General features: G+C 46.5%; 1 long non-coding RNA gene across 1 annotated transcript in view; it reads left to right on the top strand.

Annotated features, from left to right (window-relative positions):
• Positions 1 to 25,638, top strand: part of LOC142764972 (uncharacterized) — a 68,533-nt gene extending 42,895 nt beyond the window's left edge. The window contains exons 2-5 of the long non-coding RNA XR_012883991.1: positions 20,194 to 20,370; positions 21,263 to 21,407; positions 23,706 to 23,777; positions 24,724 to 25,638. This is a non-coding gene — a long non-coding RNA (uncharacterized LOC142764972). The remainder of the gene's footprint in view (positions 1 to 20,193; positions 20,371 to 21,262; positions 21,408 to 23,705; positions 23,778 to 24,723) is intronic.
• Positions 25,639 to 27,971: the final 2,333 nt, after the last annotated feature.

Here is a 27,971-nt window from a genome sequence, read left to right as displayed (position 1 = left end):
TGTTTCTTCTCCCTTTCTCTCTCTCTCTCTCTCTATGATTTCTCGTACATTATTTGTATCCTAATTTATTCTTTAACATTTTTGTAGTACTCGTATAAATAGTACAAGTACGCTACACTTTCTTGGCAAATACACCACAGTGGGTATGAGCCATTTATTAATAGAATGAAATCTGTTCTCCAACTGCTCGCGACGCTCGTAGTGTCTTCGCTTCGTCTACGATCGGAAGCCAGCTGCCAAAACCATCGCTCCTGGAAGCTTACCTAGTTCGTCGGAAACCGACCACATTCAGGTCATTTCAACCATTATTGTTCTCAAGCTCAAGAGGGGGACCAAAAAGAAGCCGAAGCATTCTTTCAGCTTTGAATCGACCAGCAGAGGCCGACAACAAGGCTTCCAACATAGACACCGACCTCCTCGAGCTTCTTGTTCATTTGGAAATGCAACAAGAATCTCACCACGGTAAGCGACAATCTACCGAGGTTCAGAACGCAAGTCAACGACTTGATTTCAAGTACCACTCAAAAGATAAGAACACAACAACTCAGCGGACGATGTCAAACAGCAAGTGCAAGAGAGTAGGTGCAGGTAAATTCAATATCAGCTCGTTGAAGTCAGCCCAAGGAGAAGATGAGTTTGAAGCCGACGAAGTCTTCGATCACGAGACTCGAAAGCCGAAGCTCACCAAGCAAGGTGCAGTAAACACCATTACACAGGTACGAGATTTTTTGCAGGAGAATGGTCTTTCTGAAGAGCATGACCTGCAGAAGCCCTTAGTATTTCCCAAGTTCAGATTATTCCTTGCATGCATGGCCTGATCACAGTGTTTTTGGACGACTCCCCACTACTTGAAGTCATGTATGAAGATTTGTACACGTTCGTGTACTACAACTGCACCGATGACGAAGACGACCGGCTGGCTGAAACATTTACCGAGTTCCTTTACGACGGCATCCTTCAGGACGCGATAGCTTTTGATGGCGTGCGTCAAGAAGAAGTGCACTTTCATCGAACACCAGTGTCTGCGTGTCAGCCGGAGGTGGTGGAGACAGTGAACCGGCTGCGTACAGAACAAAGAATGCCTCAAGCCAGATTTCATCGCTGCGCCTGTCCCATTCCCGTGCACTGCAACTCATGCAGCAAACATGCGATGCCAAGGTGCAGACACAAGGATGCCAGCCTGTTCGGGTCATAGAGTTGAAATCTGGTCTGCAGAAGTGCGATGTATAGATTACGCAGCTCAAGCGCAGGCCCAACGTCATTCCAGAAAGTCAAGCCCGTAAACCCCAGCAAATTTACGATAAGATCCGCATTGTCGAACGAACGTCACCGCCACCAGATCTAGTTCTACCACGGCCACCGAAAGGTAATAATGTCACCACATCTAAGAGGTATCGGAAAAGCCGAAGCACACCTGAGCCAGAGGCACGGGCAAGTTCGAGAGAGTCAAAATCACGGCCATTTCCCAAATCGTCACCACCACATCAGCCTAAAGCCTAGCAGAATCCACACGTGCATCCAGTTCGCTATACGCCATCGCTTATAACCCTGTTACGTAGCAGATGACCACCACGACATCGCCGAATTCTCGAGAAGAAACAAAGCTTTTCTAATGCTCCGAGGCCTCAGGCAAGGCTCCCGCCACGTCGCAGACATCCTCCACTTCCACCCAAGACCGAGAAGAATCGTGCCCGACCAACTCAAGCAACTCCCCAGCCAGTCAACCTGCGGCGTCGATCAACGCAATCCAAGGCTGAAGAGAGACCATGTTAGAGTCCCATCGGTCAAAACACTCTGCTAAGCCCCCAACCACGTCCACGATCACCGCGAGAGTCTCGAAATAAAACACTGAAAAAGATTTGAGCGTTTTCTATTAAACCAAAGCCGCAGCCAGCGCCTACGCGGCGTCGAAGGCTACCACCGCTTTTTCCCATGGCCGGAGACCACGGAGACCGCCCATTACGTCAACAACCAAGCTATTGGCCTCTTGCCGTCAGGAATTGCCCGCATCTCGACGCAAGGCAGAGAAAAAACAACGTGCGCTTTCCATTGCATCAACATCCCTCCCAGCGCATCTGTTGCATCTGGAATCACCCGCACATCGACGCAAGGCTGAAGAGGGGCCATTTTCCATTCCCAGTCGTCAAAAAAGTCTGCTAAAGCCCGAACCACATCGACGGTAACCATCGAAATTTCGACAAAAGACCCAGGAGAACATCCGTACGTTTCCTATCGAACAGAGCCCTTGGCCAGCACCAACGCGGCGCCAACACCGCTATCACTTCCACACAAGACCGAAGGGAAGCCACGGGCACAGCCCATCAGGTCAACACCCCAGCCATTGTTTCCATCGCATCGGGAATCACCCTTATCCCGACCGAAAGAAGTGGAAAAACAATGTGCGATTCCCATCAGCCCGAAACCATGGCGCATTCCTTCGATTTACACAAGCTTGACGAAGTCAGCAGAGCGGCATCCAGTGCCAGTGTGCCATGGACGAACTGGGTATGAAAAGCAGCTGCCTGCTGCACGCCGGGACGTCGAGTCAAGGCAGTCCAGCCAGAGCGCACCAGCTGCAAAAAGCAAGGCTGAAGATCAGATCTCGAGACTGGTGAGGATGGTAAAAACAAGGAAGCCTGAATACACCGAATGGGACATCAGCATCCACATGGACCGCTTGAGCCGTTTTCTAGGAAGCTTCTCTCTCAAGACCTCCAACGCCATAGTAGCAATGGTGCTATCTCTTGTAGAATCTGAAGAAAACAAAGTACATGTGAAGGTCGAAAATGGTGTGTCGAGGAAGTAGAGGCAAGACGGTGGCGACGAGCCTGTGCCGAGGCCACAGCTTTATTTGAGGCGCAGGCGTAGGCGGAGTCACCGTTGCAGCGTCCAGCCAGGCCAGGAGCAAGTCCGTTCTGAAATACTCATGGCTCGCACCACCCGAGCCACGCGGCTTGCTTCATTTTCAACGCGGCCCCTTAGCAAAATCTAGCGTGGCGCTACAGGTTACTCCGGGGGTGGAATGTTTTAAGCAGCTGTTCGATGAACTGCAAGTCTTCTATCGCATTTCACTTGAACTCAATTATTTTCATTTCTCAAACGTTAATACAGCTATCTTTTTGTTTCGTTACGTCCGTGTGCATTTTCTATTTTACTTACAGGTAATACCAACATGTTGTGGTGTAAATCAGTGAACAGTTAGGCAGAGAAGTCATAGCTTACGTTAGCTACGCGACCATTACCAACTCCCGCGTAAGTTAATCTGCCTCTTTTGGCAATCAGGATAAGCGCTTATTTCCTTATGGGTATTGTCGCTAGTGCGAAAAAAAAATAGAAAACATGTGGCTCATTTTTCGAGAGTTCAATGAAGGTTTTATTATAGGCACTTTTTTCGTCGCTAATAACTTAAGCACGAGTTGCTCTAAAGAATTCCGTTAGTGGTCAGACTTTGCACCAGCAGAGGCAAAAAAAGTGGCTAATATAGGCATGGAAATTATTTGGGCTGCAAGCCTCTTCTCGTTGGAAATTCTCAACCATAGATAGAGGCCTTCATACAGGACGCAATGTGAGCTGTACCGGCCCGAAGTGATTTCCATGAAAATATTAAACAGTCGGTGTAAGTTTAAGAAGCTGAACAGCGAAAAATTCGGCAGTTCCTATGTACCTGGAAATCGACATTATGCGAAGCATGCTGAGAGAAGGTGACCGTGTTGCAATTTTTTTATTGAGCGACACGTCAATAAATGACGCTAAATATAGGTACAAATGTTATACGCACAGGCATCAGTTGAAGAGTTGATGTTTATATAACCAGTTGTTTGCACTTGCGCAACGATTTCAAGTGGAGCATGCGTGTTGGCAACACCTGAAGCTGATATGAAGCGCTGATGCTTGCGAGGATGGTGGCCCTAGACACTGCTGCATAAATCGACTCCAGCGCATGTCAACTAACCAATATTGAGGTTAACCCGACTTTACGGCTGTATCAAAGGAGTAAATATTTAAGATTTATAAAATTGGGTAGGCAGCACTGAAAGCACTACTGACGTTTCATGAAGATTAACGTCATCTGAAAAGCAATTCTGAGACTTGGCGTCCCCGCGGGGGCACCTGCGCGAGTAGGCGTTTGGTGTGTAGCGACACCACGGACCCGAGCTAACGGGGAAGTTTTGACTGCCTCCCACGCCTAGCCGTGCGTGGCTTTGCCGTGTCCGGGGAAAAGGGGATCCTAAGGGTTGAGCCAAGGCTGGGTGATTGGACCTTTAAGGCCCCCCAGTGGCGGCAACACAGCCCTTTGGCCCCGGCTTCACGTCCTGATCAACCCTGGGGAAATTGGCAGTCGCCTTTTCCTATCTCCCTCTCTGCCTACATCTTCGTCTTTATCTCCCTTTTTTTATCTGTCCTGTCATGTTCTCTTTTTCATCTACTTCCAAATTTTCTGGCGGCAAGGACTAACCTTGTGTGCTTATCCAACCTAGGATAAACCATATTAGGTTATAGTGATGGCGTACTGCTGGCGTTGCGCAGTCGTGTTGACATGCTGTGCCACGTCCCCTAGTTGGGCTCCGTGGTGGGTGGTAGGCGCCATTGCCGAACAAACGCTTTCTTTCATGGGATCACCTAACCCCTTCCTAAGTGATCGCCCCCAGAAAAGAGGGCGCACCGAAGCAGCATCACAGTTTTCATTTGGTGCTTGTGCTACAAGACACCGCTCATTATCATCATCATCATCATCACAGTGTGTGATGAAGAATCAAGACTTGTTCCCAAAATATCATGCCATACATTATGAAACCACAGGAAAAAAGCAACAAACATATCACCATTTCTAGTTTCCAGATGCCTCAGTGATACCATCGGCACTGGCTACAAAGCCACCAAGATAACCAGTGGGGACCTGCTGATAGAGGTCAAAGACAAAATCCAGTATCAGAAACTAAGCAACCTTGTTGCATTCTGGGACAAACTTCTCACCATTACCGCTCACCGGACATTGAACACAGTGAAAGGTGTCGTATCAGAAGAAGCTCTTGTAGACCTTACCGACGAAGAACTTTTGGACGGCTGGAAAAACGAGAATGTCATACACGTGCAGCGCATTAAAATTAGGCAAAATAATGCAGAACTCCCCGCAAAACACATTGTGCTGACGTTTCAAACAAACAAACTCCCAGAAACAGTCGCTACAGGCTATCTCATGCTCCGTGTTCGACCATATATACCAAACCTGAGACGTTGTTTCAAGTGCCAACGATTTGGCCATGCTTCCCAAAGCTGTCTAGGGCAGCTCATGTGCGCAAGGTGTGCCACCACAGGGCACTCTTCTGATGACTGTAAGTCTGAGGCAGAGGCCCATTGCGTGAAATATGATGGTGACCATCCCGCTTATTCTCGCTAATGCCCAGCCTGGAAAAGAGAAAAAGAAATTCTCACAATTAAATTTCAAGAAAATGTCAGTTTCAGGGAAGCCCGACAGCGCCCATCGCACCCTTTTCTGCAGAAGTGATTCGCTGAAGTGGTGCAAGGGGGGTCAGCACCACTACGGTTTTCGGCGAAGCCCCGGACTACGCCCGGCGTGCCGAGGCAACCGCCAGCAGACCCCACTGGAGGAGCAGCCCTGGCTGATCCACCCTCTTTGAACACGGCCTTACCAAAGGCCCCTGTGAACCCTGGCAGCAGCCAGGGCAACACACAAACTATAGAGGTCCCTTTACCCTCTGGCCCGGTGGGGGCGAAGGCTTCGTCTGCCAAGACAAAGCCTACCCCACGTACACGACTGTCTGGCGCCTCTCCAGAGGCGATGGACACCACTGACCCACCGGCGCCGAATGCGCCGAAGGAGCGGCGAAAGCCCCTTGACCGCTCCAAGAAAGAAAAAAACACCAATTACCGGGCCCCTAAAGGCTCTGTAAAGTAAGTCACCCCCTATCTGTACACACAGCACTACTTTACACCCAATATGAAAACACAAATTATACAATGGAACGTCAGAGGACTGCTTAAAAACCTCGACGATGTCCAAGAACTTTCACACAAACACTCGCCAAAAGTGCTGTGTGTACAAGAAACACACTTGAAACCAAAACATACGAATTTCCTTAGAGACCACATCATCTTCAGCAAAGATCGAGATGATGCAATCGCATCATCCGGTGGCGTTGCTATTATATTAGACAAGTGCATCGCGTGTCAAGATTTGCAGATACAAACGGCCCTCGAAGCAAAGGCCATTCGTGCTGTTGTCTGAGGGAAACTTGTTACCATTTGCTCAGTGTAAATTTCTCCTCATTATCAGCTGCAGAAACAAGAATTTCAATCTTTTATGGATCAACTATATATCGTCCTTCGCAATTTTAATGCCAACAGTCCTTTGTGGGGTGACTCGAACAGTAATGCGCGAGGCCGCTTGATTGAGAACTTTATTCTTTCCACAGATGCATGCATTTTAAATAAGAAAGAACCAACATTTTTAGCCTGGCAAACAAGTATTCGTGCATTGATCTTAGCAATGTTTCTCCTACACTTTTACCTTATTTTAATTGGGATGTTATTAAAAACCCCTATGGGAGTGATCATTTTCCCATATTACTGGAGACGCCAAAAGAAAATGAATTTCTACCTCAGGCTCCAACTTGGAAGGTAGACAGAGCAGATTGGGAGAAGTACCAGAGTCTTAGTACTATATCGTGGGCCGAGATTTCCTCTCTAGGAATCGACTCTGCCACTACGTATTTCACTGCTTTTATTATTGACGCTGCTTCAGAATGTGTCCCCCAGACAAGTTGTGGTCCCTGCAGACGTCGTGTCCCGTGGTGGAACGATGACTGCAGGAATGCTCGCAAAAAGCAGAATAAAGCGTAGTGTCTATTGCGTGACTGCCCAACGGCAGAGAATCTGATCAATTTCAAACAAGTAAAGTCTCAAGGGCGAAGGACGCGCCGACCGGCTAGGAGAGAAAGCTGGCAGAAGTTTTTGTCAGGCATTAACTCCTATACTGATGACGTTAAGGTCTGGAACAGAGTGAATAGGATAAGAGGTCGACAGACACACTCACTCCCTCTAGTAGACACAGAGAGTAACAGCCTTGAGGATCAAACATACTCCCTGGGAGCATACTTTGAACACGTGTCCAGCTCATCGCATTATTGTGATACGTTCAAACGATACAAAGATAGAGTAGAAAGGCAAAAACTTGAACGTAAATGTGGAAAAAATGAGCCATATAACAGACCTTTCAGCTTGGCTGAGTTGCAGGCAGCGCTAAACTGCTGCAACAAATCAGCCCCAGGCTCTGACAGTGTTTTATATCAGATGCTTAAACACTTACCTCAAGAAACACAAAAAACTCTCCTCTGTCTGTATAACTCCATATGGGCTTCTGGCGAGATTCCCTCTGCTTGGAAAGAGGCCACAGTAATACCTATTCTTAAACAGGGCAAAGATCCATCTTCCGTATCGAGTTACAGGCCTATTGCTCTGACTAGCTGCCCCTGCAAATTATTTGAAAAAAGGATAAACTGCCGATTATTCTATTTCTTGGAATCAAACGAACTCCTCGACCTATATCAGCGCGGATTCCGAGAGGGTCGGTCCACCACAGACCATCTCATCCGCATACAGGCGCAAATACGTGAAGCTTTCATTCATAAGCAGTTTTTACTATCTCTCTTCCTTGACATGAACAAGGCATACGATACAACGTGGCGTTTGGGATATTGAGAGACCTCACACATTTTGGTATACAAGGTAATATGCTAAGTGTAATCGAAAATTATCTATCCAATCGTACATTTAGTGTTCGAGTGGGCAATGCGTTGTCACGACCGTTCGTGCAAGATACGGGAGTACCACAGGGCGGTGTCCTCAGTTGTACTCTCATTGTAGTCAAAGTGAACTCCCTGCGATCGTGCATCCCACGTAACATCTTTCATTCAGCATACGTTGATGACCTACAGATAGGTTTTAAATCCTGTAATCTCTCGGCATGCGAGCGACAGGTTCAGCTCTGTGTTAACAAGGTGTGTAAATGGGCAGATGAGAATGGTTTCATTCTGAATCCACTAAAGAGCTCCTGTGTTCTGTTTTCTAGGAAGAGAGGACTCTACCCTAATCCTCATATAGAGTTGCAGGGTGAGCGCGTAGCTGCCAAGAGTGAACAAATATTTTAGGCATAATTCTAGACACGAAGCTCACGTTTATAGCACACATTAAGTACAATAAGGAGAAATGCACGAAAACAATGAACATCCTAAAAGTGCTGTCCCGCACAAGTTGGGGCAGCGACAGCAAATGTCTGACGAGCCTCTACAAAAGCCTTATTCGCACAAGTCTAGACTATGGGGCGATAGTGTACCAGTCCGCACTACCAACGGCATTGAAAATGCTGGACTCTGTCCACCATCTAAACATTCGCCTTTCTACTGGAGCTTTTCGTACAAGCCCCGTGGAAAGCCTCTACGCAGACTTAGATGAATGGTCGCTACATATACAAAGATTGTATCTGTCTTTTACATATTTTTTGAAGATAACCGCAAAGACCGACCACCTTACATATCCTGCTGTAAACGACACATCCGGCTCCCAGCTCTTTCAAAACCGACCCACATTGAAACAACCCTTCTCGCTGCGTCTTCGAGCACTTGCTTTGGACACAGGCATCGCATTGCTCGAACACCGCGTAATGGCTTCTACTACATGCGCCCCGCCATGGCACTGGCAGATTATAAATTGTGACACATCTTTCATGATTGTGACAAAGCATTCCCCACCCCTACACATTCAGATGTACTTCTGGGAATTGGCACACAATTATACCTAACCTGAATTTTTCACTGATGCATCAAAGACCCGCGAGGGCGTATCCTATGCAGCGGTAGGCCCATCTTTTTCGGATGTCGGTATTCTCCACCCTCACACAAGCATTTTTACAGCTGAAGCTTATGCAATACTGGCGGCAGCAAAACACATTAAAGAAACGAAAATAAGTGATGCAGTCATATACACGGATTCATTAAGCGTTGTAAAAACTTTAAAAGCCATCAGAAAGTACAAAAATCCTGCCATTGCTTCGCTATACTCTCTCCTTTGTGCCATTTATGCATCGAAAGAGCATGTAGTAGTATGTTGGGTAACAGGACACCGTGAAATTCAGGGAAACGTACTAGCGGATAAGCTCGCAACATCAGTCCATGCGAACACTCCGCAATCATCTGTAGCTGTCCCCGTAATGGACTTGAAACCCTTTTTGAGAAAAAAGCTGAGGGATTATTGGCAGCGTACATGGGACGGACAAGTACATAATAAATTGCATTTAATCAAGCCTTAACTTGGTGACTGGCCACCAACATCACAAACACGCCGTACAGAAGTAGCACTCTGTCGGTTACGTATCGGACACACATATAGTACACACTCACACCTTCTCACCGGTTGTGATCCACCAATGTGTGAGAAATGCGGCAAACCCCTTAGTGTCCTACAATTTTTGATACAGTGCAGTGAATAAGCTCGATTGATTGATTTGTGGGGTTTAACCGTGAATAAGCTCCTATTCGAAAAAAGCATTTTCCAACATCCTACCGAGAACAAATGCCTCTTCACCCGGTGATGTTCCTCGGTAGAGATCCACTTTTCAAACATCATTCATTATTTGCATTTTTAAAAGATGTTGGCAACTTTCACGTGATCTACCCTGGTAATCTGTAGAACAACCTCTCACAAGAGGTTGTTGCTGCTGTACATACATTACAAAGCACATGTTTCGTGGCCCTTGGAGACAAGGACGCCGGAAAGACATTCGTGCTCTATAATCTCTACATAGCATATCATCAGAACCATTGGCCACTAGTTTTCACTCTACACATTTCATGTCACTCTCATAATTTTATTCCCTATATGTTTACCCGCCTTTAGAGTGAGCAATATTAGGCCCTTTTACAGCCACTCATCATACCCATAGCCCAAATCTTTTGTCGCGTGTATTGGCGCTCTTTGGCCATAGCGTGGCCCTTGCGCCAAAAAACACTATATATCATCATCATCTGAGACCTGGCGTAGCTCTGTGGTAAAGTGCTTCATTGCCACGCAGAATACTTAGGTACGACTCAAGCTGGGACCCTGAAATTTGTCCTTTGCATTTGTCGGGTCGATACTACCGATGTCGGGTATTTCTTAATGCTGGTAGATATGATTGATATGTGGGAGTTAACGTCCCAAAACCCCCTTATGATTACGAGAGATGCCGTAGTGGAGGACTCCGGAAATTTCGACCACCAGGGGTGTTTTAACTTGCATTCAAATCTGAGCACACGGGCCTACGCCATTTCCTCCTCCATTGTAAATGCAGCCGCCGCAGGCGGGATTCAATCCCGCGACCTGCGGGTACGCAGTCGAGTACCTCAGCCACTAGACCACCGCGACGGGGCAACTACCACGTCACCCCGGGCTCTTGACTCTCAATTACGTACCGACGGTGATAACTCGTCTCCCGTATGCTCATCTCTTGCTATAGCTGGATCATGAATTCAAGGTAAACGCAAGAGCACTATGTACTGTTTCGAATGTAAGTGTATTATGAGACAAAGGAAAATAGAAGTGACTAGAAACACAACTTATCAATTGTCAGTCTATTGTGATTAACAGAATGAGCACGGCGAATAGAAAATGGGATGGGGGCAAGATGGTAAAACAGTGACATCACCAAGTGCTGCACGAGACTAATACAAGCGATAGCATTTTCCCGTTGGCCGTCAAAGCCGTTCACAATGTAGAGGCAAAGGTTCATTGGCACTCTTGTTGAAGGGACTCGTGAATTCAAAACGTCTGTAAAGCTTCGTGAAAATATTACATTAGACAGTATTGTTCGTATGTTTTACCACCAGACTACCAAACCACTTCCATGTTGCTTGGTGCTATGTAGAGAGCTTTTGATTACAACGGCTTGCAGTCGATTTTTTCTTCCTACAGACAGCAGTGGAAGGTTTCGGTACTTCCGGAAGTACCACGGCAAGCTTAATTGTTAAATGTCTCATAACCTTATCTTATGGTCCAATGCAGTACTGAGAGCTCGATGAGCTATTTCAAGTTCAACATTTCCTGTGCTAGCAAAATTTATCGTCGTCGCTTCACATAAGGTGGTACGTGTAACTCTGGGTACGTGTATTTCACTGAAAATGACTCATACAAAAGAGTGTTTTGATGGTCTTCAGCAAGTTAGCCCCCTACACCTGCGAAAAAAAAATTACTGGATATGGGCTGGTGCTGGCGCAATGACTCTCGCTTACAAGAAGAAAAAAATTTGAACGGACAGCAGAGCTGAACTGCCTTGCACTTCGCCGGACGGACGGCTTGACAGTGCCGTGGTATCAGTGGTGGCGCTGCGGTCACCAGCACCCACGCGGCCGTGAAGTTGGCTTTTCCTTAAACGGGACGCTTTTTGCGCACGTAAGCGTGCTCGGCGAATGGATCCCGAGCGGCGAGTCAGAGGGGCAACTGCGCTACCTAAAGGTATCATATACAGTAACTCTAGTTCTACCTACCTTCAAGCACCCTCTCTATGTTCTCATGGACATTTGCTCAAAAATTTGAAATGACTGCGTAAGTCTCTGTGGAATACTCGTTGTTTCAAATGGGACATTTTAGGACTAAGTACTTCACACTTTCGTTTCCAGTCGTTAGTTCCGGTCATGTCATAATTACGGCTCCAACACTTCGGTCGGAGTCAAGATTATTCTTTCGTGATCAGCTTCGCCTCGACATGCCTTGGTTCTTTCGAGCAGTCTTGTCGCTACGCTAATTAGGCTTCATACCGTGATTGAATCCATGAGTGATAAAAGTCGAAGTTCTCATGAAACAGAAGAAGAAATTCAGGGCTAGGGCCGTATACAGTTACATTTCCGCAGCCTTCAGTTCGTGTCATGTTCGCCTAGTTTCGGCGCGACCGCTTGCGTTAATCACCACTGCCTGGAGCAGCTGTATTCGAAGCGACATAACACTGTTATCTCGAGAAATATTGAATACCCCAACTGCAAGTTTTGTTTCCATTGAAACGAAGAAAAAGCTTTAATCAGCCGTTGATTACGACACATCGCAGTTGTCCCGGCGAGTTTTTGACTGCAACGCTGAAAACATTACTGTTGACGCTATTCTTCTCCATCAGAGAGATAATTAAACATTTGTTTGCGACCGAGGAAAGAATGTCGGTGAGTGGGCTCCTTAGTCCGCGATCCCATTGGCACGGGCCGCAGTCCTCGCTCGCCTCACGAGGGCCTCTTGGGTCTTTCAGATCCGAGCTGGGCAGAGCTGCCTCCCACCCTAAAGTGTTGGGCTGTGCTCTGGGTTGTATAGAGGTGAATTGTGTGCGCATTCTCATACCATGTGGTATAGGGTGGCTGTTTTAGTGACGCAGAACCTGCGTGTGGTGCGTATGTGTCGGGACCTATCTTGGGCACTATGTATGGATTGGGTTAAAACAAGGTCTGCTCGCGACGCCGCGCTAGCTGAGATTCTTTACTGAGCTTTGGCCCCGGGGGTGGTCCTTTCCGTCTTTCGAGTCTTTGATGTTCTAGAATATCTGTGTATGTTAGGAACGGGTCCATTCGCATAGCCGAGGGTAGGTGCGATATGCCGGTGTCGGAGATCCGGAAGAGAAATTCTCGGGCCGAGGCATGAATGAGCTGAATGCCTCCAACTACGCAGTGGCCGAGTATCCATATCAGCTGTTTCTATTCACCCTCTGAGGAAGAGGGCGAGAGTGGTGTAAGAAGTCGATGCGCAATGGGGCCAATGTAGGCTTTGCCAAATTTTCGGTAGGCTGCTTTTCAATCTATTAGAACGAAAGTAGACCTTGGGTTTCGTAGGGCGAGGGCAATTCCTGCTTCTTCCATATTAATGCTGTCTGTGTCATGGGCTGATATACACTCGACCTGTTTTACACAATGCATGACACTTGCTGTATATTTGCCGTTTACTGGACCAGCTGCATCGACAAAGAAGGTGCCAGCAGTATCTGAGTAGTTGTCGTGAAATTTTACCCGTGCCCGGCATCGATGTTCGTGGAACTAAGGATGCATGTTGCGTGGAAGTGGTTTGATGATGATGTCCTGCCTCCATTCATGTGGAATCAGTTTTTTTCCCTTCTCTCAATGGGGGCTTCGATGCCAAGTTCTGATAGTGTTTTCCGTCCCGTTTTAGTGATGGCGAGGCGCATGACTTGACTCGTGCGGTGTCATCGAATAGTTCAGGTACGGTATTGTGGAGCCCCATATGAAGCAGACGTTCCGTGAGGGTCCACGGGGGAAGATTCAGAGCCTTCTTGAGAGTCATATGTATTACTGTTTATTTTGTGCTCGTCTGCTTTCAAGACCCTCAGGTAAGGAAAGCTATAGGTTATGCGACTGATAAAAAATGCCTGAATGAGTCGCATTATGTCGTGTTATTTCATTCCTCGTCATCGGTTAGCCACCCGACTAATCATACGAGAGATTTGTAGGTAGGACTTTTTTTAGTTTATGTAAAGCAAATGAGTTTTTGCCCCGATTATTGAAGTTGGCCCCCAGAATTCGGATAATTTCAACCTCTTTGATTTGCGTTCCATTGAGTTCTGCGTTGAGGGATGTATTATCAGTAGCCTTATTTCTATATACTGGGATTTCTGATTTGATGGGGGAGCACTCCAGACCACTCTTGCCTCCTATCTTTTCTACGAGGCGGCCGGTTGGAAGGCTTCTTCTATCTGACCCAGGTTACCAGACAGGCTCAAGATTGTGACGTCATCAGCCTATATGGCGTGGCGTAATTGCGAAAGTTCATTTAGGGCTTCTGGAAGGTGCATGAAGGCGATATTGAAGAGGAGCGAAAAACGACAGCACCTTGGGAAGTACCGAAATCACCCATGGTGATGGGATGAGATTTAAGGTCCCCTATGCGGATAGTGACTTGTCTGTCTGTAAGGAAGTCCTGCACATATGTATATAATTTTGGACCACACCTGAGTTCCCTTAAGTTTTCCAAGGTAGTGAAGTGCCGAACATTGTCAAGGGCGCCCTTGAAATCAATTGCAAGAATGGCCCTTTCCGCTTGAGTGTTACTGCTGGGTAGGTTGACAATCTCGTGTTTTAGTCGGAGGAGAATGTCCTGCGCTGAAAAATGGGGACGAAAGCCGTACATAGTGTCACGCAAGAGATTCTGTTCTTCTAGATATTCGTTTAACCTTATTTGTGTGGCCTTCTGCATCGCCTTGCCAGCGCATGACGTGAGGGATATGGGACGGATGTTATCAATATATAGTGCTTTCCCGGCTTTCGACAGGACAGTGATCTCGGCCGATTTCCACTCTAGTCGTAGCGTTCCGGCGTCCCAGTAATGGTTCATTTTATCTACTAGCAACTGAGTCATGTCATCGCTTAGGTTAGAGATCCACCCTATCGATACCTGATCGGGTCCCGGGTCGGTACCTTTGCTCAAATAAAACAAACAGCAAACGCTAAATAATGTGCTGCCATCTGTGAGGCATTGTCAGACTCTTTATGGCCTCCGACATTGCAAGTGAGTGGCGTATATCCTGGAGGCCTAGTGACTCTTGCTTTAGTATAAAAACCTGTATGTGCCATTCGCGAGCGTGCTCTGGTACAATGTACTGTGTGCGTGTGTGTATGTGTGTATGTAACAAAACATAAAAAGTATGCACTTAGCAGTTCAAGGGCACACCAAGGGCCACATTTCGCTATTGCATTCAACTCTCATTAGGGATCCCCAATTTTCACTCCAGTTTTTAAAACTGTGCTCGTGGCGGTTTTAATGGCACTTCTAAATGTTTCGTCAAATTAAATGAGTGCATCATAATGACAGATCCCTTTCAGTGTGCGCCGCTCTTACATCTTCTGAAAACTCTCGAACTCTAGGGACTATCGGAGCATTAGTACCGCCGCAGTTGAAACACCGGTTACTGTGCGTCCCAGGTCACTGCGGATTACGATTGAATGAGCTGACCGATTCTACAGCACGAGCAACGCTTGATAGCTCAATGATATTCGTACTTCAAGAAGTAGAGTAGATAACTACGATCAGATATGAAAAATTAGCGATTCGCACAGATATGACAGAAAATATATTTACATAGACGTAATATAACTACCCAGTGGTGTCTGCGTCTACTCTTCCAAGTCGGTCTCCTTCTCGTAACAATATAACCACCTCAAGTCTCCATGGTGACCTCAGTGGAGTCAGTCCGGAAAACTCGCAGTTTTTATTACTAGATTTCGATGCCATGTCTTCCCTCGGAATCTATATCTACACAGAGCTGGTCAGGTGGTGTCACCACTATGTGCATTCTGCGAAAAAATAGAAACCATTGAACATTAGTTTTTATTGCGTCACCTATACGCTTTAATTAGAAAAAAGTCCAAGTTATTTTATTTTTGGAGATAGGTATTAGGTTCGCGGTAGGAACTGTGCTAAGCTTTGGTGCCTCTGTTCTGGTACACTACTTCAGAGATGTAATCGATTTGGTTTGCGATTTTTTCAGGCACCAAAGCGTATCCTACTGTAAAGTTCTGCTCTATTAAATACTGTTGTTTAACATTGATACGTGTTTCAAAAATACATTCTGAATGGTTGGGTGAAGTAAATGCCGCTGTCTGGTCATCTCAAAATTTCCGAATTTCACTTTCTTCTTTCTTCTCCCTTTCTCTCTCTCTCTCTCTCTCTCTCTCTCTCTATGATTTCTCGTACATTATTTGTATCTTAAGTTTTTCATTAACATTGTTGTAGTGCTCATAGAAATAGAACAAATACACTAGCTTTCTTGGCAAATACACCACAGTGGGTATCAGCCATTTATTAATAGAATCAAATCTGTTCTCCAACTGCTCGCGACGCTCGTAGCGTCTTCGCTTCGTCTACGATCGGAAGCCAGCTGCCAGAACCATCGCTTCAGGAAGCTCACCTAGTTCGTCGGAACTCGACCACATTCAGGTCATTTCGACCATTATTGTTCCCAAGCTCAAGACGGGGACGATAAAGAAGCCGAAGCACTCTTTCGGCTTTGAATCGACCAGCAGAGGCCCGACAACAAGGTTTCCAACATGGACACCGACCTGCTAGAGCTTCTTGTTCATTTCCGGGTGCAACAGGAATCTCACCACGGTAAGCGACAATCTACCGAGGTTCGGAACGCAAGTCAACGACTTGATTCCAAGTGCCACTCAAAAGATAAGAACACCACAACTTCGTGGACGATGTCAAACAGCAAGTTCAAGCGACTGGGTGCAGGTAAATTCAATATCAGCTCGTCGAAGTCAGCCGAAGGAGAAGATGAGTTTGAAGCCGACGAAGTCTTCGATCACGAGACTCGAAAGCCGAAGCTCACCAAGCAAGGTGCAGTAGACATCATGACACAGGTACGAGATTTTTAGCGGGAGAGTGGTCTTTCTGAAGAGCATGACCTGCGGAAAGCCCTTAGTATTTCCCAAGTTCAGATTATTCTTGGCATGCACGGCCCGATCACAGTGTTTTTGGACCACTCCCCACTACTTGAAGTCATGTATGAAGATTTGTACACGTTCGTGTACTACAACTGCACCGATGGCGAAGACGACCATCTGGCTGAAACATTTACCGACTTCCTTAACGACGGCATCCTTCAGGACGCGATAGCTTTTGATGGCGTACGTCAAGGAAGAAGTGTACTTTCATCGGACAGCAGTGTCTGCGTGTCAGCTGGAGGTGGTGGATACAGTGAACCGGCTACGTGCAGAACAAAGAATGCCTCAAGCCAGATCCCATCGCTGCGCCTGCCCATTCCCGTGCGCTGCTAGTCATGCAGCAAACATGCGATGCCAAGGTTCAGACACAAGGATGCCAGCCTGCTCTAATCATAGAGTTGAAATCTGGTCTGCAGAAGTGCGATGTATAAATTACGCAGCTCAAGCACAGGCTCAAATTCATTGCAGAATGTCAAGCCCGTAAACCCCAGCAAACTTACGATAAGATCCGCATTGTCGAACGAACGTCACCGCCCCCAGATCTAGTTGTACCACGGCCGACGCAAAAGGTAATAATGTGAGCACATCTAAGAAGCATCGGAAAAACCGAAGCACGCATGAGCCAGGAGCACAGGCAAGTTCGTGAGAGCCAAAACCATGGCCATTTTCCAATTCGTCACCACCACATCCGGCTAAATCCGAGCAGAAGCCACACGTGCCTCCAGTTCGCCATACGCCATCGCTTATAACCCTGTTACGTAGCAGATCACCCCCACGTCATCGCCGAATTCTCGAGAAGAAACAACTTTTCTAATAGTCCGAGGCCTCGGCCAAGACTCACGCCACGTCGGAGACATCCTCCACTTCCACCAAAGACCGAAAAGAATCGTGCCCGACCAACTCAAGCAACTCCCCAGCCAGTCAACCTGCGGCGTCGATCAACACAATCCAAGGCTGAAGAGAGACCATGTTCAATTCCCATCGGTCAAAACACTCTGCTAAACCCCCAACCACGTCCACGATCATCGCGAGAGTCACGACATGAAACACTGAAAAAGATTCGGGCATTTCCTATTATACCAAGGCCGCAGCCAGCGCCTACGCTGCGTCGAAGGTTACCACCGCTTTCTCCCATGGCCGGAGACCACGGAGACCGCCCATTACGTCAACAACCAAACCATTGTCCTCTTGCCATCAGGAATTGCCCGCATCTCGACCCAAGGCAGAGAAAAAACAACGTGCGCTTTCTATTGCATCAACATCCCTTCCAGTGCATCCGTTGCATCGGGGATCACCCGCACATCGACCTAAGGCTTAAGAGCGGCCATTTTTCACTCCCACTCATCAAAATAATCTGCTAAAGCCCCACAGCACATCGACGGTCACCTTCGAAATTTCGACAAAAGACCCAGGAGAACATCCGTACGTTTCCTAACGAACAGAGCGCTTGGCCAGCACCAACGTGGCGCCAACACCACTATCACTTCCACACAAGAGCGAAGGGAAGCCATGGGCACAGCCCATCGGGTCAACACCCCAGCCATTGTTTCCATCGCATCGGGAATCACCCGTATTCTGACCGAAAGAAGGGGAAAAAATGTGCGATTCCCATCAGTGTGAAACCATGGCGCATTCTTTCGATTTACAAGAGCTTGACGAATTCAGCAGAGCGGCATCCAGTCCCAGTGTGCCATGGACGAACGGGGTATGAAAAGCAAACCCGCTGCACGCCGGGACGTCGAGTCAAGGCAGTCCAGCCAAAGCGCACCAGCTGCAAAAAGCAAGGCTAAAGATCAGATCTCGAGACTGGTGAGGATGGTAAAAACAAGAAAGCCTGAATAGACCGAACGGGACATCAGCATCCACATGGACCGCTTGCGCCATTTTCTAGGAGGCTTCTCTCTCAAGACCTTCAACGCCAGAGTAGAAATGGTGCTATCTCATATGGAATCTGAAGAAAACAAAGGACATGTGAAGGTCGAAGCTGGTTTAACGAGGAAGAAGAGGCGAGACGGCGGAGACGAGCCCGTGCCGAGTTCACAGCTTTATTTAAGACGCAGGCGTAGGCAGAGTCGCCGCTGCAGCGTCCAGCCAGGCCAGGAGCTAAGCCGTTCTGCAATACCTCGTGGCTCGCACCACCCGAGCCACGCGGCTCGCTTCTTTTTCGGCGCGGCCACTTAGCAAAACCTAGCGTGGCGCTACAGGTTACTCCTGGGTGGAAAGTTCTAAGTAGCTGTTCGACGCACTGCAGGTCTTCTGTCGCATTTCACACGAACTCAATTATTTTCATTTCTCCAACGTAAATACAGTTATCTTTTTTATTTCGTTACGTCCGTGTGCATTTTCTGTTTTACTTACAGGTAATGCCAACACGTGTTGGTGTAAATCAGTGAACAGTTAAGTAGAGAAGTCATAACTTACGTTAGCTATGCGACCATTACCGACTCCCGCGTAAGTTACATCTGCCTCTTTTGGCAATCAGGATAAGCGCTTATTTTCTTATGCGTATCGTCGCTAGTGCGAAAAAAAAATAGAAAACATGCGGCTTATTTTCCGAGAGTTCACTGAAGGTTTTATTGTAGGCACTTTTTTCGTCGCTAATAACTTAAGCACGCGTTGCACTAACGAATTCTGTTAGTGGTCAGACTTTGCACCAGCAGAGGCGGAAAAAAAGTGGCTAATATGGGCATAGAAATTATTTGGGTTGCAAGCCTTTTCTCGTTGGAAATTCTCAACTCTAGTTAGAGTACTTCATACAGGACGCTATGTGAGCCGTACCGGCCTGAAGTGATTTCCATAAAGATAATAAACAGTCGGTGTATGTTTAAGAAGCTCAACAGCAAACGATTCGGCAGTTCCCATGTACCTGGGAATCGACATTATGCGAAGCATGCGGAGAGAAGGTGACCATGTGGCAATTTTTTTATTAAGCGAGACGTCATGAAATGACGCTGAATATAGGTACAAATGTTGTACGCACAGGCATCAGTTGAAGAGTTGATGTTTATATAACCAGTTGTTTGCACTTGCGCAACGATTCCAAGTGTAACATGCGTATTGGCAACACCTGAAGCTGATATGAAGCGCTGATGCTTGCGAGGATGCTGGCCCTGCACACTGCTGCATAAATCGACTCCAGCGCATGTCAACTAACCACATTTGCCGTTAACGCGACCTTACGGCTGTATCAAAGGAGTAAATAATTAAGGTTTATAAAATTGGGTAGGCAGCACTGAAACCACTACTGACGTTTCACGAAGATTAACGTCATTTGAAAAGCAATTCGGAGATCTGGCGTAGCTCTGTGGTAAAATGCTTCATTGCCACGCAGAATGCCTAAGTACGATTCAAGCTGGGACCCTTAAATTTGTCCTTTGCATTTGTCGGGTCGATACTACCGATGTCGGGTATTTCTTAATGCTGGTAGATATGATTGGTATGTGGGAGCTAACGTCCCAAAACCACCTTATGATTATGAGAGATGCCGTAATGGAGGACTCCGGAAATTTCTACCACCGGGGGTTTTTTAGTAGTTGTCGTGAAATTTTACCCGTGCCCGGCATTGGATGTTCGTGCAACTGAGGATGCATGTTGCGTGGAAGTGGTTTGATGATGATGTCCTGCCTCCATTCATGTGGTATGAGTTGTTTTCACCTTCTCTCAATGAGGGCTTCGATTCCAAGTTCTGATAGTGTTTTGCGTCCCGTTTCAGTGATGGCGAGGCGCATGACGACTCGTGCGGTGTCATGGAATAGTTCAGATACGGTGTTGTGGAGCCATCATATGAAGCAGACGTTCCGTGAGGGTCCACGGGGGAAGGTTCAGAGCCTTCTTGAGAGTCATATGTATGACTGTTTATTTTTTGCTAATCTGCTTTCAAGACCCCCAGGTAAGAAAAGCTGTAGGTTATGCGACTGATAACAAATGCTTATTGAGTCGCATTATGTCTTGTTATTTCATTCCTCGTCATCGGTTAGCTACCCGACTAATCATGCGAGAGATTTGTAGACAGGACGTTTTTAGTTTATATAAAGCAAATGAGTTGTTGCACCAATTATTGAAGTGGGCCCCCAGAATTCGCATGGTTTCAACCTCTTTAATTTGCGTTCCAATGAGTTTTACGTTGAGGGATGTATTGTCAGATGCCTTATTTCTATATACTAGGATTTCTGAATCAGGCAAAGGAGAGATTGAAGTTGGCAGAACACTTTCAATATAATAAGCGATTACTTTATCCTCTTGGCTGAGCTGTGCCTATCTACTGCACTGTCAAACACAACATTCTTTACATATTTATAATGAATCAATTACTGATGTTGCAATGGCTTCTGCCTTTGAATCATATTCAGTCCTTTATATACTCAATATAACAGGGAACTCCCTCTTTTTTAATGTGTAACAGCGTCTACTATTCATGATGAAACAAGCGCAAAATATGCACTAACAAATATCACGCTGTTGATGATGACAGGGGAAGTCGGGAATGACGTACATGCGTGTGATGTATTTATTATTGTTCGCTTTGAAATAAAATTTCCAGTTACTAGTAAGCGCTTGTCTGTGTCCTCTCTGATTGTGTGTATTTTCGCGCTTGTTTCATCATGAACGTTTACCAACACGGCCAACTGGCAGTCATCCTATGCGTCTACTATGGATCTCACTGTCACTTGGTTGTATAATGAACTTCATGTCAAAACTGTATACCGGTGTTTGTCGGCAAACTAGTGCACATTGGTGAAACAGGTGCCTCGCGATTAACGGAGCGCTTCTTTCCATTCTAGCTTGCTAACCTGTACGTCTGGTGCATCCAACGGACAACTTCGTCGGTCCTCTGCATACTTCGCCCCGCCTTTGTTTCACAAACCTCCTCGGGCGTTCTTCATACGAATATTGGATCTCGCTGTTTGGCGGCCTGCATTGACATGGGCAAGTAAATTTTTGTGTGTGTGTATGACTGCTTTCGTAAGCTGTGTTTGCATGTCGCCAAGTATTGGTGATTTTTCATGTATTGAAGTATTCTGCAGCATTTGGCCTGATCATCTCTTGGAATCCTGCCTTAGCAGATCATGTTAAAGGAGAGTAGGGGGAATTCCGTAGTCTGCGCAAGCCAGACACTCGCAGCACTATGGTATGAGTGGGTTCATAGGCGCACACACTGAGAGGTAGGTGGCAAAGAATTGGTTGCCTCCCTGATCACTTACGAGGGGAGGGGGGCGCAGTCTGCCTCCCGGCATTGACTTAATGGGTGAGTGAGGTACCACAACAAACATTCGAAACCCCCCACCCCTCCTCAAAGTGGAACCCGGTGCACGCCTATGAGTGCACTTTGTTCTACCTTCACGGTGTTAAAGCTGAATCAAGAATGGTTCAAAATAGTAGGCGCGAAGAAGATGGACTAAATGGGAGACACGCGCGGAAAGAGAGGCGCCTCGTGTGTCTCTCCCTTTTCGTTCATTGTCCTTGTGCCTACTATTTCGAACCGTTCTCGGTGCAGCTTTTTGCAAGAAAACTGCATTGGCACCAGTGTACTCTTGCCCGAAGAAACCATATAAGAATTTTTATTCACGTCGATCTGATAAAGGAATAACTCACCAGACTCTCTCGGATTATCTCAAGGACATATATCCTGGTAAGCAACGCATGAACAGTGGGCACAGATATGCAAGCGCGTGGACGTCTTTCTCGTGACCCACGCACATGCTCCCAAAATTCATTACCAGCGAGAGTGAGAGTGAACAACTGGGCACATCCACCCTTCGCTCCCTGAAGGGCTAAGTATTTCACACTTTCGTTTCCAGTCGTTAGTTCGGGTAGTGTCATCATTAGGGCCCCAACACCTAGGTCGGATTCAAGATTATCTTTTGAGATCAGATTCATCTCGACATGCCTTGGTTATTTCGAGCAATCTTGTATGCCAGTCGCTATGCTAATTAGGATTTACTCCCTGCGCATGCCCATGGGTAGGTTGTTCAATCTTCGCGGTGTGAAAGCGGCGCCGAGAATGGTTGAAAATAGTATACGCAAGGACGACAAACGGAAAGACACGCGCAGGGTGCCTCCCTTTTGGTGTCTACAATTTAGATTGTGGTCTTCATTGCGCCTACTATTTCGATCCATTTCCGGTACTGCTTTCACACCACAAAGTTTGGACAACCAATCCATTGGCGTGTGTAGGGGTCCCCTTCAGGGGCCGAAGGCTGCAGGTGCCCAGTTCACTCTCACACTGGTAATAAATTTTAAAAGCATGTGCTTGTGCCAGCAGAAATATGCCCATGTGCTTGCATATATATACCCGTCATCTCGTGTATATCTACCCGGTATGCCCTTGAGATTATGCGAGTGAATCTGGTGAAGAATGCCTTCGCCAGATCGGCACGTATCGAAATTCTCATATGGTTTTGTTGGGCAACGGTATATTGTTGTCAGTGCAATTTCCACCAAAAAAAAGAAAGGGGGGGGGGGGGGGGGGCTCCTTGAGTCGGCTGCCGTAGCTGATCGCAGAGTGACAGCCCACGAAATGGTGGGAAAAACAGTGAAACTCGCCTTTCAAACTTGAGCTTCGGGAAGAAGCCTTCCGGGATCGCATAATAGCTAACGAATCCCTGATGAATGGGTCAGATTCAACTGCGCTCCCGACATTTAACATGTCGGTGTGCGACACCTCATGGCATTCACAGCAACTCATTTTCGGGGAGACCTTGCAATGTGGCAATCGCGTTCACAGTGGCTCTATGACCAGAAGACTAATTTGTGCCCGTAGGGCTTTCTATGGAGGCGAAAATGCTGTAGGCCCTTGTGCTCAAATTTGGGTGCACATTAAAGAACCCCAGGTGGTCGAAATTTCCGGAGCCCTCCACTAAGGTGTGTCTCATAGTCATATGATGGTTTTGGGACGTTAAACCCCACATACCAATCAATCAATCAGGAGACTAATTTGACGAGTTTCAATATGTACAGATCAGGTCAAATTGATTCATTAACAGACATAGTTTCCCTATTTTATGGCCCGTTTTTCTATACCTGCACTAACTAGTTTATAGCTTGCAAGGCTCCAGCAATTATACTGCTGTGTACATGTGATCAACTGAAGTCCTATTGCATGCTTTTTTTCCTGTAAATTACATTGCAAAGACTGTGTGTGCACGTAACTATCATTGCACTTAGTGATTAGTGGGTGCAACTTCTCGTGCGAAATAGGTTTAACCACTGAACTATGTCGTCCAGGTTGAGTACACTGGTGTGCCTGGAGACATGCTTATAGGACATGGAGTATGACGCGGAACCGAGTTTAAACTGGTAAGTTGTGTGAGTTGAAAGGTTCCAAAGGCTGAAAATTGTTACTGCTGTTAAAGACATTTCGCTTTCAGTAGTGTCTGCTGTGAACTTGTTTTATGTGTTATTCACTAAATCAATGAACAGACAACTAAGCAAAGGAAAGCATAGGTGAACTTATTTGCTCCACCGTAGGGTAATAATTCAAATTAAAAGGAAATGAAGTGGACGAAGAAGCACCCATTTCATCCTTGGGACCGGCCCCCGAAACTTTCGAAGTACACGTCTGACGATGTACCGATCGAACTTGGATGAGTGTCCCCATCGACTTGGGTGTCTGTGCATGTAATCGCTAGAAGTGTTAGCCAGCGCCACTTCTGCGCAAGGTGACGTGTGTGAACTATTTTCACCTGAGCATGGAATGCTACTTTCACTCGAGACAGCTGATTACTAATAAAACCTCGTGTGCTTACCTAGGCTGATAACTCTACCGTATGGCGAGCTTTTCCTACTTCCAAAGAACAAAACGGGAATTGTTTTCATCAGCTATTTTTTTTCTAAGAGGCAACGAAATAAATTGATCAATCAGCCCAAGGAAAGCTACAAGGCATTATAGTCTTCATCTTTATTCGTAACATTCAAGTGGAAAGGAGTAGCCGTCGCCAAGTAACGGTGAGAACTTCGTTTATTTTGTATTTCAATAAGGAAAAAAAAAAAAGATGCGAATCAGAGTAGGCAAAACATCCCTTTCTGTCCGTGGTATTCAAACCCCCCCAAGTTCCGCATATCACGTCCGATGATTACCACTCACAGAAAAAAGGCCCTTCATTTATTCATTCCTGGGCACCTTGTAGGCTAGGCAAGCAGAAGCTCGACAATGTCTCAAATATTGTGTTTCCCATGGTCTTGCGTTACCATGCGCACATTGTGTATGTGCACAACACATAAACAATTGTTTGTGTTGTTACAGCTTCTATACCTACGCTATCATCCGGTGGATTATCTTTGGAAACTTGTGGCCATGCCTTCTCCTCGTCTACAATGAGTCGTCTTCGGGTTCCTGCGTCTTGCTTGATTTCTGGGGAATAAGTCATGCAGCACAGCCCATCGATGTGGCCTGCCCGTCTGCCTTCACTTCGTTAAGGGACTCACTTCTGGGTTGCTGCCCATTACTGCGCTCTTACAAAGTGGCGGACAAAGAGTGTGCGACGGACTGTATCTCACCTTGCCCCCGCGGGACATGCCTGTAATCTCCAGATCCACCCCGGGACCAGTGAAATGCTGTGAAACATCCTCACGACAGTGCATGCCAGTGGTATCATACGGTGCTCTTACAAGGATAATCTCAAGGCTTGCAGATCACGTCGCATGCACCTTTAAATGTTACGCTGTTTGGCCGCTTATAATCTAGTGTTTTTTAGTGATTGTCACAATGTTAGACCCATACTGTTAAGTTGCACAAGCGTAACGGTTGGTGCATCGTTTCGCCATGCTTGTATTTCACCCCCATATACCACTGCAGTGAAATTTGTCAACCTATTTGCATGTTTTCTTAGCCATGATATGCATCATTTCAAATTGTGCCATGCAGTGGCATATTGATGCTCTTTTGCTTTAAATTGCATGGAAAGCTGGACAACTTGGCTCAATCCGTTTAGTCTATCTGTGTTACTGGGAGGCTCCCATCGTGCGTGCATGTGTTTGCACGTTTACGTTGCGCATCTAACACTCTTCCATTTCGCCCACTTACTCTTGAACTAAATGCTCCTTTTCTTCGGTCTGGTGGTTATTGTGCGGACACGCTCGGCTGGTTCTCGTTTGTCTAATGAAGAGATTCAGCTGAAGCATCGTCTCGTGTGGGTAATAAACTTTTTTTTTTTTGGAATCTGTTTTCTCCTGGTGTCCTGGTTTGAGAGCGTCCGCAGCATTCGTAAATAATCCATTGCTAACACTTGGTCTCCTGGTTACGGTCCACGAGCTTCACCCAACCACCTCTTACTTCCTTCTGTCTGTTTATGCTGGTATTGACTTTCAAACTCGGCAGTGCGCTTTGCATGCTTTGGTCTTGCTTTGTCGTACCGGTAAACATGTAAGAGCATCAATATGCCGAAGCCGTGCGACTGGAGGGTATGTGGGGCCGGGCCATAATCATGGCAAACAAAAAGAACTTTCGCTATGATAGGAGTCGGTTTCCACATGTATGCTGGTCCATTATTATTTAGTCTGTTACTGTGTTCCATGCTTTTTCAGACAACAAATACACCGGCCCGAACATAATAAGCACCGAGAAGTGCTTATGTAGGGTGTCGTGGGTTTTAGGGTATGGGTCGTGTCCCTCGAAGTGTTACGTTGCAGTAGTAGTCACTTCTACTTTAGCAGTAGCTCACTAGATAACGTTGTCTGTATGTCCTAGTAAATAATATCACTAGATGGCGTTAGCATACCTGCCAAGTTCAAGGATTCTGAATCCGGGAGATTTCTGCAGCGAGGGGGGGGGGGGGGGGATTATTTGCTCCTATTTAAAAAAAACAAGGACAGACAAACAAAAACATTGCGAAAAAAGAGGGGTGGGGTGGGGGGGGGGGGGGGGAGGGTCTCATTCGCAAGCGCAAACATCAGCGTTGCGGTTGGCTTGAGGGGCCGAACACACGAAGGTAAGGTTTCCCACAAAGGTGAGGGTCTCACAGGATCAACACAGCTAGCATAATTTATTTCCTTCAAACCAGCTCGTGTATGTTTTACCGGGACACACGTGAACGGACCGGACGGCGCAGCTGACTGCCGCAAAAGCGCGGGTCAAAGCTTTGCTCCCTACTAGATTCTTTTGACAGGAACGCCAAAACGTATCTGGCCCCTTTGTTATTGACATTATAGGCTGGTTTCTTGCCGTCGCCGCCATCATTCACCGTATATATATATATATATATATATATATATATATATATATATATATATATATATATATATATATATATATATATATATATATATATATATATATATATATATATATATATAGGTATGGGATATGGCACAACGGGAGCGTTGTCAACAAGGATAAATATATTTATTTCCCAACAGTTTCGGGAGGGGACCTGGATCCCTTCATCAGGGGATGAGTTATACTGACATGAGCTTCCAAACATCCTTGCTGCCGCGTCCCTCTCGCCTTGAAAGACGTTTGCGAGAGTGAGAGGGAACTGAAAGAAGGAAAAAAATAAAAAAAAATAAAAAGGAGAAAAAAGACGAAAAAAGAAAGAAAAGAAAGAAAGTAAAAAAGAGGAAGAACCACTGTCAACACTGAGAACGAAGCCAACTGTCCGTCTACATCCACTTACGGTTCATATCACGTGCTGTTCAGTTCTTGGCGTGTGTCGGGCCACCCAAGATTGTCGCCGCGGTGCCGGGAGGGTCCGGGACGGCGTGCCCAAAGAAAGGGGTTTCCCCGTAATTGGTCGTTCGGCGGGCGGCGGGCGGTGTGTGTAAAGGAAAGGTTTCTCGTTAATGGGTCGGTCGGCTATTTACCTTTATTCTTCGTCCGTTTCCCTTCAACGGTCATGAAGTGGTAGGCGAACGTAAACACTTTGTATGTGTATGTGAAAAAAAAAAGAGGACAGTGTACACGTACGAGTCAGTCAGAAAAAAGCATGGTCTCCAGCTATCAATCTTTGTCACCAATTTTCTCCTGGCTTACTTCTCGGAGGCAGTTGAGTTTTCCGGGGTCCTCGTTGATACCGGCTACTAATGTACGAAATTTGAAAATAAAATATGCCTCACGCTGTTCGCGCTCGCGTCTGTTTGAAAAACCGGACTGCAAAAGAGTTATGCTAATATTTTAAAACTGTGGTTTGGCAGGCGCAGATGTCTAGATAAAGGTAGCTTCGGCAGTGAAGTGGCGTGGTACCGGTGATTATTGAACCGCAGCCGAAATGGCGTGTCTGTTTGGCCGATATATTCTTGTCCGCAGATGTTACAATGTAGCATGTATATTACGTTACTGGAGTCACAATTAAGGCTTTCAGTTATGCAGAATTTGAAATCCGAGAAGTTCGCTTTGGATTCACGTGTTGTGAGCATCTGTGGGCACACCTTGCATCGAGATTTTCCGCAGGGATGGCACCCTGATTGAATTTTGGGGGTGTTTGTTTTTGCCCTGACAAGAATGTCCTTCAGATTTTTATCCCGGCGGTACACCACGTGAGGTGGCTTCGCGAAAAT

This window comes from Rhipicephalus microplus, chromosome 6, assembly GCF_043290135.1.
Source record: "Rhipicephalus microplus isolate Deutch F79 chromosome 6, USDA_Rmic, whole genome shotgun sequence".
NCBI lineage: Eukaryota > Metazoa > Arthropoda > Arachnida > Ixodida > Ixodidae > Rhipicephalus > Rhipicephalus microplus.
Note: the sequence above shows the minus strand (reverse complement) of the source record. Positions and strands in the feature narration are given on the sequence as shown.